Source organism: Caretta caretta, chromosome 3 (genome assembly GCF_965140235.1).
Source record: "Caretta caretta isolate rCarCar2 chromosome 3, rCarCar1.hap1, whole genome shotgun sequence".
Taxonomy (NCBI): Eukaryota; Metazoa; Chordata; order Testudines; family Cheloniidae; genus Caretta; species Caretta caretta.
In genome coordinates this window covers 114,852,548-114,869,592 of record NC_134208.1, presented here as the reverse complement: position 1 = coordinate 114,869,592, position 17,045 = coordinate 114,852,548, and the positions used below count along the sequence as shown (strand labels likewise).

Here is a 17,045-nt window from a genome sequence, read left to right as displayed (position 1 = left end):
TTCTTTCCTTGCACTCAGCCACTTGTATTATAACCTCAACCAACCTTACTTCCCTTCCTCTTCCCATCACCCTCTTCAATTTCCTTTCCTACATCTATGCACCAGTGCCATCATCTACAGTCCATCATTCTCCCCAAAATCCTTACATAACCCTCCCCTCATTAAACATGCTCTTTTCGCTATAACTTCCCTGGTCCAACATCATTTTTCCTCTTCAACCTTCATCAATATCTCTCTGATCTTCACTCAATTTTCCCTTCATCACTCACTTTCTTCACTCCCTTGTACACTGACAACGTCTTGCTGTAAGGGACTGGGGCGTAGGCCAGGGGTTCTCATAACTAATTTTTTAGTGGCCTCAGAGTGCAGCCACCAACTCTTGCTGGTGGCTGCTCTGACAATTTTTCCTAAAATATTTAATTACCTTTAGGGAAAACAAATAAACATGCCCATATACATGTCCAAATCATTGTAATTTCGCTGCTGCAAAAAGTATCATTTGTATGTTTGTTAATATCGCTTTTCACAGCAGACTTATTAGACATAAGGCAGTGAAAAGTGATATTAACAAACATACAAATATCAATTTTCACAGAAGATTTACTCAACCCTGGCAAGCCAGGGGACAAACTAAGCTTTGGATGGGTAGGTGGGTGAGGAGACAGTGGGGGTGTGAGCCAAGGGCTGGCACCCACCACCACGTGGCTTGGGTCCAAGGCCAGAGCCTGAAGCCCCATGACTGGAGGCTGCCACCTGCTGCCTGCTGCCCCAGGGCTAAAGCCCAAACCCCAAGCCTCACTACCCCCAGGAATCTGGGGAACTCACTGGTTGCCTGCTTTTCTGGTGTGTGTGGCTCCAGGGGTGGGTAGGGCCTCCCTGCTGGTGGCCCTGAGGGAGGGTCCACTGCTTTGCTCCTCTCCCGTCCGCACCTATCACTGCCCAGGAGGCTGTGGCTGCATTTGGGAAACACTGGCAGTCTGGCCTAGCGGTCACAGCTGGGTTGGGATCTGCACATCAGGGACGGTAGTCACTGAGCAGGAGTTAGAAAAATGGCAAGAGCCAGGTTCAGTAAGCAAGAATCAGAGTCAGAGACTGAAGATTAGAGATGGAGACAGTGCGAGGCAAGAGTCAGGATCAGAGTCTGTCTTCTGGTGCCTAATCTCAGCCAAGGTGGAGTCTGGAGTCTCAGCAGGCCAAAGTCTGTGTGGTTGCCCAGCCCAGAGAACTTCTTGGGCCAACCCCTTGAGTTAAATAGGGTGCTTGCCCAATCAGAGGGCCACAGGGCACTGTGACTCTGACTCCCTTGTGTGGTACTCTGTGTGGGACTTACTTTCCACAGTGGCTGCAACGCTGCGTGGTACTGTGGGAAAAGTCAGTAGTCCCAGGCTTGGCTTCTATTCCAGGGACCTTTAGGCTTGCTGCTTTATCTTTTCACTCTCTTTAACTTCATTTTCTATTCATCATCCACCCCTTTTATTCATTTCTTCCCCACCTTTATTTATCACCTATTTCCTTTTCCCAAGCATTCCCGATTCACTCATCTTCTTATTTATTTCCCTACAACACTACCCATTTCCCACTCCCCAGCATGCCCACTTCGCACTCATCAATCTCCTCCTACCCACCCCCAACACCCTGCCTCCAACACGTGCCTGTTTTCCTTTCATCCAGCTGCTGTCATCAAAGCCTACTTCTCCCTTTCCCTCCGCATTCCACCACTTCCTAACACCTTATTCAATTATTAAATTACAACAATACATAATAAATAATAACTTGCACTTCTACAGCACCTTTCATCCCCAAGCACCACAAAATGCTTTAAATATATTAAATGAAGCCTTACAGCATCTTTGTAAGGTATATAGCTACTGTTTATATTTTATAGATAGGAGAAACTGAGGCACAGAAAGGCAAATTTACTTGTCCCAAGGTCATACAGACAATTCTGTAGCAGAGCAAAGAATGGAACCTAGATCTCTGGACACCTCTTCCTGTGCTTTATCCACAAGAACAAGCTCCTCTGCACCTTTATCAACAACCTTCCCCCCTTTCGTCATAGGTTCATTTTTACATAGTTTCTTTATAGAATTTCTTATATGTTAGGTGCATTCAAAATTATTTGCCCATAATTTAGAGATGCAGGTTATCTACCCAGTCTGAGAACCCAGTAAAATCACAAGATTTGTCTATAATGTACGGGTTTATTTGAAGAATTATCACAAAATACCAACTGTAACAGATCACTATAACACTGTGTTTCTTCTTTCCTAAACTCAGTTTGTTTATTTAAGCAAACCAGCTATCATAATAATGAGGTACAGCCAAAAAAAATAAATAAAAAAAATCACTTTTACTGCACAGCCCATGCATATATAGAAGAGTGAGCTGGACTGTCATTATCTGTGCATTATCAATAAGATATTGTCAGCCAATTTCTGACTGCAAAATTATTATGAATGGTAATTATTAATAATTTTAAGAGTCAGAAAGAATATAATTGGATTTTCAAATCCCACTGGCAACTAGAAAAAATATCTTTTCACATGTAAAATGAGCACACTTGTTTGTTCTCTTTCAGTGAGTCTCTAATATTACACACCATATTATATTTTTACAGTTCAGAGATTTATTACCTCTGACTGCAGCATCTGAAAATATATGCACCTAGTAGGTCACTCACCAAGTCCACACACCTGGTAACTTAACAACATCACTGTGCCTCTGAGTGCATCATATGGTTAGCATTCCATGTGAAAATTTTGCAAAGATACTAGATTACTGATTTTCAATAGGCCAAGATGGCTTGATGAAGCCAACAAGTGGTACCACAATTTACAAGTGTCCAATAAAACTGATATATAAAAGATCTACAGTACTAAAAAGAAAAATATATGAAAGAACACAGGCTTCTCTGAAGATACTGTGCCCCCTTACTCACACAGGACTCAGTCAACATCTCAAGAAGAGAGTCTATACTGAACTATCACTTCCACTTCCTACAGCACCTGGGTTTTCTCTGGGGATTTTCTGTCCAGGTAATGATCTAACCTGACCCTGTTTAACTTCAGAATTTGCCAAGTGCACAACATGAGGTGGTCAGTGGCAGCAGTGAAGGACTACAGAAGGTTAATAGAAGGCATCATCCACACACACTATATAAATAAAACAGAAAAATAGCTTTAAAAAAGTTTCTTTTCACGTGGTATGTAAAAAACCTTCCTTTAATTGCTCTTGTAAGTATCTGTATGAGACCCCACCCCATAGTATCGGAGGACGATATTATCCTCTTCCTGGACATATTAACAAACCTGGATGAATAACGCAAAAATGAATTTTAATAGAAAACTTTTTATTTTATTTTTTTATAATCAACTTGCTGGTGCTATAAACATTCCCCTTTTGTGTCTGCCAACCATGAACTGTGAAATGATCAAGTTATACTGACACAAATGTTTGTGGAAACAAATTTCAGAGAGTCACGTGTGAATATTCATAGAATCAAAATGTTAATGTTGCACACCCAAGTATTCATGTTGCAAGTGCCTGTATACTCATCCAGTCATGGAACAGACCCCCTCTCCTCCAAAATATGTAACTTCTCTGAGCAATCACAGCTAACCACAAGGTCTTGATTTTCAAGTGTTTGTAAACAATTCATAAGTTAAAATATTTTAAAAGATGGACAAACAATACACCAAAAGAAATCATGATCTGCTCATATAATCAAGCAGCAAATAAAGCTTTCATTCACATGTATTCACTCAACTCTGCATAAACCAAGTAGAAAATATGTAAATTTCTTTCATTTTCAGACGCAAATATGAAATTGATAGATACAAATAATTTGATACCCAAGGAAGTATAGCGCAGTCACCAGACGGGCCCAATGAAGTTATGCTATTGTACAAACAACTCCCTTGGTGACAATGGCAGAAACAGCTGGATGCAACATTTTCCAAAGTGCACCATGGAGTTATCAGTATACAAGCACAAAATTGTGGCATCTGGAGAGTGCAAAGCAAGAGTGGCTGTGATTTACAAAGCTTTCTGCATCTATTAAACCTTAGGTTGCTGGCACTTCGTCCACTTGCTACCCAAATATATATTTCATAGTGGAGGATTGTTGGGGGAAGGAAAGAGGGGCTGGAGAAGCCATAGGTATTCATAACCGTGTCTGGACAAAATACCTTTAGTGTCAGTTTTCAAAATTTCATTAACTAAAAATAAATAAAAACATTCAGCATTCTAGGAGGAAATATTTCAAACTCCTTCAGGAAAAATGAAAACTACATTGTGGTATAACAGACCTTGTTTTATTCGGAGCAGCAGCACGGGGACCTTGCAGTTATAGCTCATTATCTCCGTGCTGACAGATATATCTGTAGCTTTGTGACAACCACTAGGAAAGCAAGTTTCTGGCATGACACTCTTCATTAACAATTGTCGTTGTCTTCATAAAGTAATAAGGTGATGAAATCTCCCCAGTCGCTCCCATGTCACTAGCAATCTCTCTTTCTTCCCCACCCAAAAAAAATGCGGCAGACTTGCTTGTAGACTGAGTGGGTTTTTGTCTGTTTTTAGTTGGAAATTGTGAAAACAGAACATTCAGGGGAAAATAAAGTCTCACAGCAAGCTTCTTTATTCTATAAATTTAGTTTAAAGACATTTGATTCCTTTATGTTGGCTTTTCAAAGCATGTTCGCAAAAAGAACAGGAGGACGTGTGGCACCTTAGAGACTAACCAATTTATTTGAGCATAAGCTTTCGTGAGCTACAGCTCACTTCATCAGATGCATACCGTGGAAAGTGTAGAAGATCTTTTTATACACACAGACCATGAAAAAATGGGTGTTTATCACTACAAAAAGTTTTCTCTCCCCCCACCCCACTCTCCTGCTGGTAATAGCTTATCTAAAGTGATCACTCTCCTTACAATGTGTATGATAATCAAGGTGGGCCATTTCCAGCACAAACCCATGTTTGGATCTGAACACAAGCATGTTTGTTTTCACAACTGAAGAGCTAAGAGTTATGGCAAAAAAAATTAAAATTAATTTTGTTCTAAAAGTTTAGCCTGTCTGTTCAAAAGACCCTGGAAAGACAGTGCACCTTTGAAGAGTAAATCATAGACCAGGGCCCTAAAAGTTGTAAACTTTACCCTCCTGCCCCTCTAATGGGTCTCAAACATGACATAAAGGGAAAGACTATTATCATAAGGAATTGGGGCATCGGGGCAGAGGAAAGAAGGTCAAAGAGTGACCCACTTTTAAAGCCCATTCAATCTTTTTGCTCTGCAGAGACTGCCAATTATTGCCAGTTGTGATTGAAAAGTGTTCACATCAGAATACATCATCAGCAACTTCATGGAGAGAAACACTTCAGTTCACTGAGCCAATGGCAAGATGTAAAACAGAAACAACTGACTTCAGTGGGGCTCAATGCAGGCACAGGACTTTGTCTACATGGAGATCATTGCAGAACTGAGGTCATTGATTTCAGTGTCATTATTAAGGAGGCAGCTACACTTGATCTACTGTAACTACATAATGTAACCAGACATTTAACAATGCCACTGAGGTCAGACTCAGGAAAAAAGACTAAACAGCATTAGATGAACTGGAGGTTTAAATGACCCATGTGTGAGGATGCAGCTAGCTGCTTTTCCTTTCCTCCACCCCCTCCTGTTACGAATCCAATGCAATCTGTTTAGCTGTCTTGCTCACATTTTGGAGGACAGGACCTAGAGTATTATTCTAGGATCACTCTCTGATCCATAAGGAGAGATGGAAATACACACTTTCTTTATGTCCAGTGTCTGACAACAGATAGAACAGAAAGAGAGGATTTTAAATGAGAATAAGAAAGCCAATTATTATGGATGGCTGTGGTAAGCAGTTCCATGGTAAAGGAACTGCTGAGACAATACCTTCTAGTACAATTCATAGCATATTCTGTGTGGAACTGTGCAGTTAGATCAGAAATCATAGCTGAAAGTGAACTTCTGCCTTAAAAATGGCTATACTGAATTTTAAACTGCACTTTTCCTCTTGATCAATGTACATCTGTCTGGTTAGCAGTTCATGATTGAAATCCACCCACACATACCCTCCCATAACAAACATCTCCACCTACCATCACTTCCAGGTTAGTCATAGGTCAGATGAAAGGACCTTCCTTCCCACTGGGCCATGCAACAGATCATGACTCATTGAACACTTAATAGATCACTTGTCTTCATCTCAGAAAGTGACCTGTAGCAATACAAACACATAATTAGGTTTTGTATCAGTGGAACTCCATCAGCAGTAAGTACATAGCTTAGCTCAATATCTTCGGTGCTTCTCTTGCTGTTCCCCCTTGGAACAGCCATTAACAGCTTGTGGGAATTTTTGTTTGGTACTACAAATTCATGTTCCACTAACTGTTTTTAAAAAGAGGTTATTTTTAAAAGCTACATTTATATGTTTGTTAGGAATCTATCAAACAAATTAAATATTGGGTGAAATTTTTCATAAAACCTAAGAGTAAGACCAGCAAATGAATTGATTTCACACATTTCTTTTAAAAAAGATTCTAACAAAACAAATGGTTTTCAAATTAATAGACATTTCTCTGCAGTGTCTGAAAGCCAAACATGGCAGCAGTAACACACTGGAAGTGAAATTGACTACAAATGAAAGAGAAATTGACTTCATTGATTTTAAATTGCCTAAGTTGAGGGAAATGCAAAAAACAAAATTGATCATTAATATTGACAAGTAAATGAAACTTTAAATTTTTAACTTTTATTAATCCAAAATTTTTGGTAATATTGGCAAAAATTTATGTATCAACTTTATTTAAAGGAACAATTCACTTAAAAGTTATTAACTAAAGCATAGAACTACATGTTATAGTATGATTTTAAGTCTTTGGCCTTATGCCTGTCATCACAGACTTCTCTCCACACACTAGTTTGCTTTGTACAACATTTAGATCTGGATCCAGCTTCCATAAAGTTAAGTCTAGATCATATTGTTTACATTGTCCCCATTTCCTACTTTAAGCTTTTTAGAGGTGAGACACTTAGTTGTCCCTTCTTAAGTTAATTTAGTTTATGAATAATATTCTTCAAAGGTGGATCTACTGGTCATATAGAACTTCAGTCTTCACAAGCAGCTTCTCAGACTCTCTAGTTTATAAGCGGTTTATTTATAGCAATATACACAATGTGATCTGGTGCTTCCTAAGAAAACTGTGTGGTATCAGTGCAATTTTATGCCCTGTGTCTTTCCGGGTGACAACTCCTACCAGGATTTCAAAAGTAGATACTTTAACAACAACAATATACAGTATATCACAGTGACGCATTTTAATCAGCTGAAAAAACACTTCCCTTATCCCTTGATGATTCATTTGATTACGTTTCAGTAACAAAGTATGAAAGTCAGAACCTTAGATCTTTCAGCCATTCAAACTCACAGGTTTGTGCTGTAGCTGTACTGCCTGCCAAATAATTAGTTTCTCTCCATTATTCCCACTCTGCAATCTAACAGAACAATACAGACACCCAACTCAGTACATTTACCCTGGACTTATCATTATAACTTCTACATTGCCAGATGCCACACTCAGAATCTCTGGAATCCTGAGCTTTATGGCTCAGCTCCTTCATCACCTAACGCCTGGGTAATAGAAGCTTGAGAAGCATCAGGTACAGTGGCTGCAATAAGAGCAAACCTCCATGGGATCTGGCACCTGAGAACTTGTCAAAAGATTAAATGTCAGTAATTGTGTGTGTGCACAAGTTTGTTTATATGCTTTGATGTGGGAGGGGAAAAAAAGGTTGATGTCATTAGTCATTTGTATAAAACCACCATGCTGGCCATGCTAGAGAGACAAAAATGAAACATGGAACTGGAGCTGTGCACTAGTTCCTTAAAAAAGGTGTCCACACAGAGCCTGTTCCAACACTGATAGGAAGCTCCCATTGCTGTCAATAGGTATTAGATCAGGCTCATGGTGAGAAGTTGTATTCATTCTTCCATCAGTCTGTTACAACTGAGTTTAGAACGGCACTGGGCAAAGCACTTGGGAAAAAAAAAACTATGTAGGAAACAACCATTCACTAGCCAAGTGATAGACTAGGTCAGCAGTTCTCAAACTGTGGGTCGGGACCCCAAAGTGGGTTGCAACTCTGTTTTAATGGGGTTGCCAGGGCTGGTGTTAGACTTGATGGGACCTGGGGCCGAAGCCCAAGCCCCACCACCTGGGGTCAAAGCCAAAGCCTGAGGGCTTCATCCCTGGGTGGCAAGGTTCAGGTTACAGCCCCCCGCCACCTGTGGCTGAAGCCCTTGGGCTTTGACTTTGGGGGGGGGGGGGCCAGCTCGAGGCAGAGAGACTCAGGGTTTGGCCTGCTTAGGGCGGCAGGGCTCAGGTGGTCTTGGGCTTCGGTCCCCCCTCCTGGGCTCATGTGGTAATTTTTGTTGCCAGAAGGGGGTCACGGTGCAATGAAGTTTGAGAACCCCTGGACTAGGTCACCAAATGGATCTATTCTCTACCTCATGCTTCTGTTATTCACTATGGAAACTGTACGCACGAGTCAGCTGTTCCAAAGCGTGTTGCACTAAGGAAGACTGAAGTGTTTAAAAAAATTCAAAGGGGAAGGGGGGAACTGGAGGTTAGAGGGAAATTACAGTTTTAAAAAACATTCAGGAAAAGTGGGGAAAAAACCCATAGAAAGAGTTCCTTTTGCTGAACAGGACTATTCACTGTTTTATACTCAAGCAATCTGTCTTCCCCCAAAGGACATATTTGCAGTCTAAAACTATACAAGGAGACATAGTCCTATTCAGACTGTAGGGCCATTCATGAAGGATATTATAAAATATTGGCAAATGCCTCTCTTACATCCTAAGAAGGTCAAAGACATTTATTAAAATTGGTCCATTTGAAAGTGAAGACCTCCAGACATGTTTGGAGAGGAAATAAGAACTATTTTCTTTTATTGCAGTGTGGCCTCCTCTTGACCATATACCTTTTAGAAAAAAAAACACAGCTTTCAGTTCCTGTGCCACTCTGGGGATATTAAACACTTTGTGCATTGTTTCATGCCTTGCCAAGCAGCTAGCATCTCAAAACCTCTTCTCCCCAGCCCTCACATGGTGCCAAAGAGTATCCAGCACTCAACCACCAACCTGTAGCAGTGTGGAAAACATTGAACCAGTTGAAAACCCTGGTACTGAAAGAGAGGGGAGATTTTAGAGACCTCTTTGCTGAGTGACTGAAAATGCCTGCTGAAGAAACTAAAACACCCATTCTTTTGGGATGGATCCTCAACTTAGTAAAAGATGCTTTTATAAATATTTAAACTTGTTGCATTTCTTCATCAAAGCCCCAGTGCAGCAAAGCACTTAAGCCCAGGCTTAAGTCCCATTGAAATTCAAGAAAGACGAGATGGGTGAGGCAATAGCTTTTATTAGACCAACTTCTGTTGGTGAAAAAGACAAGCTTTTGAGCTCCACAGGACTCTTGTTCAGGGTAAGAAGAGCCTGGAGCTCAAAAGCTTGTCACTTTCACCAACAGAAGTTGGTCCAGTAAAAGCTATTACCTCACTCACCTTGTCTCTTTCATATCCTGGGACCAACATGGCTACAACAACATTGAAATTCAAGGCACTTGCATGTATGCTTAAGTGTCTTGATGACAACGATCCTCAAACACAAACACAACTCCTTCATTACCCAGCTAGCACAAACAACACGTTACAGCCAACAAGTACTCATCTAAGCAGAATACAAGCAGGGTAGGCTATATTCATGTTACAAAGCCTGGCCCAATTTTGAAAAGTTGAGGTTCCAGCCATCCAGAGCACAAGAAGGGGGATAGGAGAGAGAAAAAGGAAATCAGACTAAGATGAAATGGGGCCTGACTCACAGAGAGAACAGTACTATTTCTACCTGGATTGGATGGGGATGGGTGGGGGAGGTTCTTCTAGGTTCCAAAGCTTTACTCTTCTCTTCTCCTCCCACCCAAGTAGCTTGACAATAACTTCCCGCAATCTGCTCTGCATGAATCTGCAGCCAGGGTGGATTAGGAGATGACAGGCTTTCCTACCCACTTTCAGATGTCACCAGCTTCCAATTAACAGATAAGAGTCTGTCACTATGTTATCTCTTCTCATCCCCTGCCACCCTCTCTGGCAGATCTTGTTCCTTTGCTCCCCACCGTAAGATGGGTTTGTGAGATATGAAAGCAGAATAATTTTTTACACAAATTGAAGGAGGAACTGGGGAGCCTGGCCTTGTGCCTAAGACTGGGAGAGTAGAGATCTGGGTTCTCTCCCAACTTTGCAACTGGTTAACTTATGACCCGGTGCAAGTCACTCAGCTGATCTAGACTTCTGTTTGTCTTTCTGGAAGACAAGGATATCACCTCCTTCCCTCCCAGCGGTTCATTCACTAATGGTAATTTAGCATTGTGAGATCCACAGATGGGAACCTCTATAGAACTGAAAAGTCCCATTACTATTGTTAGAGTGTTCCTACATTCACCATAATGCCCTGAATCACCTTCTCTCATGAGAGGGTGCTCTACTGGGGTGGAGGGTGGAAGGGCAGGAAGACAATGCCTTAGGGTTTTCTTAGGAACTTTCCCAAACCACAAGGATCCTGAGAATGCTAATACCTTCTGCATCTGATCCCAGGGGACTCCATACACCTGCAACTCCCTGACAACATGGCTCCCAGGCTACCAAGTTTCTCCCCACCTGCATCACGGTAAGTTTCCCTCGTTCAAGGGAGCCATAGAAAAGTTAAGCCAGCCCAAGGCTGCATTAATTCCCTGCTAGCTTTTCCACAATTTCAAAGCAGAGGTAACAGTGCATTGGGGTTGACCGATCCCGCTCCACTCCACACAGGAACTGGGAACGGGGATCCTCTGCAGACCTGATATTGGCCGGAAGATCTGGCCTAGAATCTATGTGAAATAATTATAGGGGTACACCAGACACCTGAATGCAGATACACTTCTCTCCCCTTTGCAGTGACATCAGCAGTTCCCAGACAGGAGTAGAAAGCATGGACGTTTGCCAGTTTCATGTTGCCCGATACTCACTCAGAAACAAGCATTAATGTGACATGGTTGCTGTATCAGCAGATTTTCTTATAACAGTTCTAACTAGAGACTTTTCCTGCAGGATTTACCCACAAGGTCATCTCTGCACAGATTGCTGCTACTTCTGCAAAAGCTTTACACGTTTTAAATGACAGAGCGTCTCCATTGGGTCAATGGCTAGGGAAGGGTGGGGATCAGATACATTGGGAGTTGGAATCTAACCTGGACCCTTTGTGTTTGCCTTCCACCAAATGTAATTAGTAGAAACCAGGAGCAGATCTCTGTCAGGATCAACCACTCAGCACCGTGAAAGGTTAAGGGCTACATTTTCAAAAATGATGAAGTGCAGGTGCGTAAGAGAGAGAAAGCAGGGGCTGACCATCCATTTTGAGAAGGAAGAACGTGGGGACAAACACTCTGATCAAGTGCACCAAAATTTGTATAAGTGCAGTATGTGATGTACCAATGCAACCAGTTGCACCCAGCAAAAGTGATGGTTTCTGGCTTAACACGAATAATGCACCCACAACAGGAGGTGTAATACCGGCAGAATTCCCAAGCTCCTGGTCACACTGTTTGACCAAGAAATATTTCCTCCCACTGCCATCAGAAAGGACATGCATTTCAGAACCCATCCCCAGCATCAAATACCAGCTATAGGAGAAGCCAAAAAGGAAAGATAAAGGAAAGACAGCTGTCTAGTACCTCTTAGCTGAGCTGATAACTGATGGATCCTGAAAATGAAGAATCATGTGACCAAATATGACGGGGTGTGTCTCACCGGCTGGCTGTCTTGGGGATTAGCTCTGCCTGCCAGTGCGCCCTCTTCTGGTGGTATCTCGCTGCCATCACTTCTGCTCCAGGACCCACATCACACCCAGGACTGTGGTGTCCTCTACAATGACACAGCCCTCCGGCCGTGTCACACTCTGTTCTCCCTCCTTCCAGGGGACCTGCAGTCCGCTGTCCAGTCACTTCCCTCAGTGGCAACTGCAGCCAATTGTCTGGCCACTTCTCAGTGGCAAGTGGGGGAAGGGAGTGGGAAGAGACCCAGGCCTGCCCGCTACTCCAGGTCCCAGGCTAGGGCCCCTCTCAATAGCTGCCACTGACTGTGTCCCCTCCAACTTCCCAGTTCATTTCCTTGGGCCACTTCCCTGCAGCCCCCAGGACTTTCACCTCAGGGCTTAAGTCTGCCGGACCTGGCAACTAGCCAGGAGTTCTCTCTAGCTTCCTCAGTTCCTGCTGGTGGCACTGCTCTGCCCAGGGTGTTGACACGCCTTCCTCGGGCTAGGAGCCTGATCTTCCCTCCTCAAGCTCCAGGCAACTATTGAAGCTGCTCTGCCCTGCAGCTCTTCTTATACAGGCCTGCCAGGCCCTGACTGTCTGCTCCTCTCAGCCCTTCCTGATTGGCTGGACTTCACGCAGTCACCCTAAGATGCTATTAACCCCTTAGAGCGCAGTGTGGGGTAGGCACCCCATCACACCAAAGTATATTCCTGGAATCATTTGGCAAGTCAAATAACCAGTAAGAGCCCATTTATTCTGCAAATATAACTATATTTTAGCACAACTGGCTGCACGGTTAATGTTGGACAACATTATATTTGCTAATGTGGATGGGAAAGGAGGGTTCTCTAGTTATGTTATAGAATGTGTTATATCCTAGGTGTTGATCAGAGTACCACCAAGCACCTACACTGGCATTTGCTTTGGAGAGATGTACCAAAACCCCATGATTCAGATGCAAAAATGAACGTTCAGCAATGGCTAGGGTGAGTCAGTGCCATCTGTCTTTCAAATGGCGCCAACATTCCCTTTCTCTAAACTCATGATTTGAGCTGTCAGAGGCCAGGTATATTGGCCCCAACTATTGGTGAAACAATCCATGACCTGTCACAGTTAATGGATTCAGTATCAGAGCAAGACAAATACTGCAAAAATGTTTCTGCAAATACAGAAAGCAAGTTAATTTAATAAAGTTGAGTGGCCACTTGTGCCCCTTCCATATTCACATTCCATGAACATTCACTCTGTCAAACTTAATAGCATGAATGTTCACAAAAATAAATTTCAAGGTCTGTTAATTAGCTTGGGGAATCAATTTTTAAATTTCTGTTAAACATGGTAGCGTGCTCACCAACCATGGAACCGTCGAAAAAAAATCGGGCGGTTTACCTGCCTAATTACAGCTACGCAAAATAGCTTGAATTTTGAAGATTACGTATTGAATGTTTGCAATGATCTGTTTGCCTTCAATATACAGAGTGAAAACATTCAAACACAAAAACTGAATAAATTCAAATAATGATTAAATTCAAGGAAATTAGAATTTGTTTGCACAAGCAGCTACCTTCATTAAATAATTTATTTCAAATTGTTTGTTCAGTTCGCATCAGAAGGTGAGAGAATTAAAAACCCAAAGGGAGAAAATGTCAGGGAGATGATACAACCTGTCAATCTCAGAGCTATTGGCAAAAGGCACTCAGGGTATGTCTACACATACAGTGCTGCAGTGGCTCAGCCAGACCAATGCAGCTGTGCTGCTGTAGCACATCTGGTGAAGACACTCTGTGCAGACAGGAGAGAGCTCTCCCACTGGCATAATAAAACCACCTCCCCGAATGGTAGAAGCTATGTCGGTGAGAGAAGCTCGCCCACCGACATAGCACCATGCAAACAAGCGCTTATGTTGGTGTAGTTTATGTTGCTCATGGGGGTGGTTTATTCACATCCCTGAGTGACATAAATTATGTTGACATAAGCTGTAGCGTAGACATAACCATAGTCTATATGGCAAAGTGACACTAAGGATCCATTGCTACAAGTACATGTATCTTCACAATATTTAGCTCTTCAATAAACATAGTCATGAGCTGTAAGAAAGTGCCAGAATGCAGATTGCATTGAAGTTGTGGATTTTAAATATCATCCAACAGGACTACATACAACTCAGACTCATTATGCTCAAAGCAGGCTGCTGGTTGGAATAATGCCCAGTGACCTTGTAAAATTACGTAATACTGGAGGCCTTCTCAGGACTTGGTCAGGGACCACAATGTTTCCCCCCCACGACCGTCAAGAATTTGAACATAATCCCAGGAAATCCTGTACTATTGACAAAAGATGTTGTCATTGTAACCTGCACTTTACAGCTCCCCCTCAGATACGATTGGACATTTCCAGATGAAGTCATTGGAAGTGCACGCAGCATGTCTCAGCGCTGAATGGTGATCTCTAAATATCTTCTTATTCCTCTAACGTGAAATGCCAAGAGGTAGGAACAACACAGGATATTTATTCTACACATCCCGACACCAGTATGACAGATCATGCAGCCAATCCCAAATAGTCAGCTACTGTGTAAAAATGCAATTAATCAGTTGACAATGTGTTCATTAAAATGGCTGCAGACTCGACCCTGACTGAGAGTGAGAAATGCTAGGCTGTACCAGTGCTTGTCTGACCAATCCCAAAATAATGGCCTGGATCACCACCCCTATTATGGTAAAAACCTATAGGAAAGGATTTAGGGGGATGCAATGTCCATAAAGAGCAGTTGTGGAGTTGCTCCCCGGCCATCGCTGGGCCAGAAAGTGAGTGAGAAAATGATTCTGAAGGTCAGCGGTCAGGGCACCCACCTGGAGAGTGGGAGCCTCTGGGTCCAGTCACTCAAATTATTTATCCAAGTGGAACAACTTCAGCATGAAAGATGGAGGAAGCCCCACATCAAAATATCCCATAGCCCAGTGGTTAGACCATCCTATGGTAGGAGATCCTTGTTCAAATCCTCTTTCCTTTCAGGCAGAGGGGGGAACTGAACCTGGGTCTCCCACATTCCAGGGAAGTGCTCTAGCCTCTGGGCTAAAAATTATATTTTGGGCACCCCCACCTCTTCAGTGGAGGCCAGATTTTGAACAGGGCCCAATCCAGTTGGCAGCCTCTGAGTATGCCTACCAATTGGGCCTCATATGCGACTTAGGGAAGCAAACACCTATCTTTCCTTGTTTCTTAGATTGCTCTGGGCCTTAGGCAGGCAATGGGGAGGTCAGATGCCTAGAGGGTGGCAGCATTGGGCATGCCCAGAAGCAGAGACATAGGTGCCTAAGAAACTTTTACCTTGATAACTTATACTCCTGGGGGAATTCTGCGCCACTGTGCAATGCAGAATTTCACAGAATTCCGTTCCTCCTGCAGAATTTTCGCCTGCCACTATGGGCCGCTGGACTCTACAGGCCTGGCTTTGCATGAGTAATTGGACATGGGTGAGACCTCAGTTCTTGGGAGACCGGATAAGAGAGGTAAATGGATCAGCAGTCCGGAAGCAGAATGTCTGTACAGAATGCTAAGATAAGGGAGAAAACCCAGGGAACCATATACAATGGACAAGATAAGTTGGAAATGCAAAGAAGAAGTAAAGAGTAAGTTGTGCCTGGACAGCATGTGGGCAGAGCGTGCTGTACAGAGATTGGTTCCTACAAAGTGACCAAGCCAATTCAAAAATGCGTGATGCAATGTAATGTGTACAAGTAAGTAAAGGAAGACGTTTGCTGTGTAATTTTGGATGTCTGGTATGCCCTATACCCACACCCTACAATTAAGCGTGATCAACTGAAGTGTAGTTTGATTGTATGCCAATAAAGAAACTTCTTTAACGAGTTTGGAGTCAAGCTCCATTCTTAGAAACAACTGAGTGGATAAGGTCTCAGAAGCCACCCCAAAACTCTCTACAGCTTACAACAATGCCACTACAGTGCCTAGGAAGATTACCGCAGTATTATTGGCATAGGATCTTTCAGGTCTGTTAATTAGCTTGGGGAATCAAATCTATCACCTCCCTCCTCCTTCTCCTCCCTTCCACCCAAAGCCATAAATTTGTTCTTTTCTTTATCAAACTTACAGTGCTCAGACTTCCCAGACAGACTTTCCTCTTTAGCAACTATTTCACTGGTAGAATGAAAAATGAGTTCTACTTTCCTTGCAAGCCTGCAAACATTTTTCCCTTGTTTGTCTGCACGGCCCATAGTGGCAACCAAGCAAAGCATGCAAGAATCAGTTAATCAAAGTACAATACAAGTAACTTACAAAGATCATACCTACCTAAGCATCATTCATGCAGTATTGTAAGTGTCCTTTTGCCCTATTCATGGATGATGCCTTTTACTGTACTGTTCCAGCCAATGGCTGTCTCATACTAATAAGTTACTTTCCTCTTCATGAAAGACAGGACAACAACAGACTATAGATGAGGATTATTTACCATTTTGTATTAAGTAGAAATCTGAAATCACCCTTGGAAAGAACCAAAATGCAGAGCAAATAGCAGTCAACAAGGATTTTATGTTCCCACCTACATGTTTTGTTCCCCTCTGTGCACAGAGTTCATTGCTGACAGAGTGTGCATGACGTTAAAATATTTCTGAAGTGTTTATCCACTCCTTGTTGGCCTCCTACATTTCCAGTATTCTTTCAGTATCTATGACTTTTACGGGAAGAACATGTGCGTGATTAATGAGCACACAAAGACAAGGCTTAGGCACATACAACACAGATATGAAATCTGGAAAAACGATGTGTGCAGCAAAAGTGAGATCAGGAGATCATTTGTGTTTCAAGGACTACTTTGTTATTTTTTTCTCCTGAGTTTCCTATGTGGACTACTCTTTGCACTCAAACATGCTTTCCAGTAACCATATACAGAAGGATAAAGAGAGGCACAAAGATGTTAAATGATTTGCTCAAGGTCACAGAGGGGTCAGGAATAAATCTCTTGGCTCCAAGTCTTGGGCCTTAACCACCAGGCTATCTTCCAACCTCAACTACTGTACTTTGTGTATTACATCTACTGTCTACTATTAAAATGTACAGAATGTGTGATGGGAGTTCATGTAGAATTCCTTAGCTCTTAAGGAGGGGCAGAATCTTTTCAAAGGCACAGAAGGCAGGTAGGCAAC

The 17,045-nt window shown here is 42.5% G+C and overlaps 1 long non-coding RNA gene across 1 annotated transcript in view; it reads right to left on the bottom strand.

The window, feature by feature from the left end:
• Positions 1-16,369, bottom strand: part of LOC125634076 (uncharacterized) — a 75,164-nt gene extending 58,795 nt beyond the window's left edge. The window contains exons 1-2 of the long non-coding RNA XR_007355784.2: positions 16,192-16,369; positions 6,133-6,251 (exon numbers count right to left, since the gene is read on the bottom strand). This is a non-coding gene — a long non-coding RNA (uncharacterized LOC125634076). The remainder of the gene's footprint in view (positions 1-6,132; positions 6,252-16,191) is intronic.
• Positions 16,370-17,045: the final 676 nt, after the last annotated feature.